Genomic DNA, 3086 nt, shown 5'->3' with positions numbered 1-3086 from the left:
TCACAAAACGAAACAAGATAGTAAAGACATTTAACATCATCAACAACACCCTCACAGGCATAAAGTTCACCAAGGAGGAAGAAACCGACAACAAACTCACATTCCTGAATGTCACAGGAGAAAGAAAGGACAACGGAGAACTACAAACCTGCGCATACAGAAAACCGACAAACACTGACCAAATACTTAACTACACCAGCAACCAACCCAACACACACAAACGAAGCTGCGTCAGAACACTATTCCAACGAGCCACCACACACTGCAGCACAGACGAACTTCGGAAAACAGAGGAGAACCACCTGTACAACGTATTCGACAAGAACAGATACTCAAAAAGTACAGTTTGCAGATTCCTCAAGAACAAACCACGACAAGCAGACCAAACACAGCCAGAAACCATAACAACCTTACCATACATCAAAGAAGTTTCAGACATGACAGCCATACTACTAAGACCCCTCGGAATCCTAGTAGCAGACAAACCCACGTACACTCTCAAACAAAAACTAACAAACTTAAAAGACCCAGAACAACCCATAGACAAAACCAACGTCATGTACAAAATTCCATGCAAGGACTGCCACAAACACTACGTAAGGCAACAGGATGAAAGTTAGCCACGAGGATATACGAACACCAGCTTGCCACAAAAAGACACGATCTTCTCTCCCTCGGAGCCCGACACACGGATTAAAAATACCACCATTTCGATTGCGAAAACACATCTATCCTGGGACAGGCTAAGCAAAGACACGCCGGAGAATTCATAGAGGCCTGGCATTCCAACCACAATGCCATAAACAAACACACAGATCGTGATACCAACTGTCAACCAAACAGAAAACGAAAAGGAAATGACATCACCACAAACCACAGGAACCCCATCGAGGAGAAAGATATAAATATAAAGCAGGAGACAACAGCTTCGCTTCACTTGGAGGTCGGCACTGATGAAGATGTTACCTAGCCAGGTAATGAAACGTCTGGATATCAAACCTACAGCTCTGCAAGCAAACCTACACCCTACATTTTAAATTATTTTTCATGTTTATGTTGCATGAATCTGCAGTTATTGGTCCACAGTTCAGTTTAACTCCCTATAGGTAATATGCTGATTTCTCCAGTTGTTCATAGATCAATGTGATGCATCCAGTGTGTGCATAACGTGAGGGAGCTTGCTTCCCACATCTTGTGTTTATCTGTGCCTTATGTCCAGCATTCATCAATGGCGAGAGCAAGGGGCGAGGGGGAGACCAATGTGTAAGTCTCTCCTTGCCCATGCACGGCACCCACAGCGGCAATTCTCCACTGTGCATTTACAGCCAGTTCTCAGTGCCCCTTCACCCACGCCCTGCCCCTTTGAAATATCTCCATTATTTTGTGCTGTCTCGCTGTGCTCTTTTCACCAGGATGAATTACTTCTACTCAACCTCCTCCAGATTTTATCTGACAAAACATTCATTAAGAGTCCCTTTGCATAAACATGAATTTCGCAGCTCTCGTTATTTGATTTTCCTGGATGTCTTTCATACAAAAAAACGTTCACAGCAACTTGACTTGAAAAAGAAAACCACGCTCCTTTTTTTTAAATCACAACGCAACCTCCATTTCAGTCAACAGGCTTAAACTATTCTTTGAAATTTTGTAATAGCAGCGATGCGTATGAACTGACTATTGGAGCTCCAACTTCAACACAATAGCTGTGATCATCTGAGAACAACACCACGTAAATGCCGTTGATGACAGCGACGAGAGTGGGATTCGAACCCACGCGTGCAGAGCACAATGGATTAGCAGCCCATCGCCTTAACCTCTCGGCCACCTCGTCACAGATGCAGAACAAGCTATTACCTTATGAATAATTGAATTGCGTAAATTATGCAGAGCAGCAGATATTTCTCCCTGGTGTTGGTGAAATGAGAAATAACACAGTACGGTTGCAAGACTATGGTCTAACCCCTGGGTTGTGGGGAAAGTGCACTCCCACTGTCACACGATGCACACAGTGATCTGAACAAAAACGAGGAAATGACTATGTAACAAGGTCTGTTGAATTCTGTGAAGATTTGAAGTCAACGGAATGAAGAACCCAAGACAGCAGGAAGTGTTCTTTCAATAAAGAGTTGGAGAAAGCTCTTAAGGATAGTGGAATAAAGGGTTATCGGGATAAGGCAGGAACAGGATACAATTTGAGGATCTTCAGCCATGATCACAATGATTGGTGGTGCTGGCTCGAAGGGCAGAATGGCCTACTCCTGCACCTGCTATCTATTGTCTATTAAATTGCCTGTGAGGAATTGTTTTCCAGACTGGAGGAGAGTGCATAGTGTTGAATGTCATTATTCGGAACACCTAACTTCCGCTCAGATGTTTTTGACACGCACTTGTGTACAGAACAGACAATTTCAAAATCCTAAATAGGGCTAAATTGATAATTGAACTTACCAATGCAAAAACTTTGATCTGCATCATTTTCCTGGGCCGTGCGACACCAAGTCACTGTATGATCACAGCAACACAGTAAGCAAGTGTCAGAAGGAAAATGAGTGCAGTGCCAGTGCGCATGCTGGGAGCAGCAGGTGACACACGCGGAAGTGCATTTCCCACAACAGGAACACTTCCCAAACGGCGGACTGCGGTGGAAGAATTCACAGGGAGTTTACACTATGAAATTCGATGCCAGAGACACAATGGAGATCTGTCATTGAGACTTTCAAGATGAAGATTTTAAGATTTCTACAGATGCAAAACCAAATAAAAAGCTCATGGGTTAGAGAAGGCAAAAGATGAAATTGTACATTTTATCCATCTACCCATCTTTACAAATGAGTACCTCACCACTTACCTCACTCGGGGACAGAACCACTGGTGAAGATGATCATATAATCCCCGTTACTAGTCATGGAATCAGAGAAACTCCGTTTCCCAAACGTTCAGGTAAAACCAGGAATGTGGAGGTAAGCATTAATGTGTTGCTCCTGTGCTGAAGGTGACCAGTGCAAGGTATCTCTGTTTAAGTATAGTGGGGTGTGCTGTGCCGAAGTTTTAATTTTGAGCCTCACATGGAGCAACTTCAATTTGTC

General features: G+C 43.5%; 1 non-coding gene across 1 annotated transcript; it reads right to left on the bottom strand.

Annotated features, from left to right (window-relative positions):
- Positions 1–1749: 1749 nt before the first annotated feature.
- trnas-gcu (transfer RNA serine (anticodon GCU)) lies at positions 1750–1831 on the bottom strand. The gene has a single exon. It is a non-coding gene; the product is annotated as a tRNA-Ser (tRNA).
- Between the last annotated feature and the right edge of the window lie 1255 nt (positions 1832–3086).

The sequence above is a fragment of the Chiloscyllium punctatum genome, chromosome 18 (genome assembly GCF_047496795.1).
Source record: "Chiloscyllium punctatum isolate Juve2018m chromosome 18, sChiPun1.3, whole genome shotgun sequence".
NCBI classification, from domain to species: Eukaryota; Metazoa; Chordata; class Chondrichthyes; order Orectolobiformes; family Hemiscylliidae; genus Chiloscyllium; species Chiloscyllium punctatum.
This window is presented reverse-complemented; position numbering and strand designations above follow the sequence as displayed.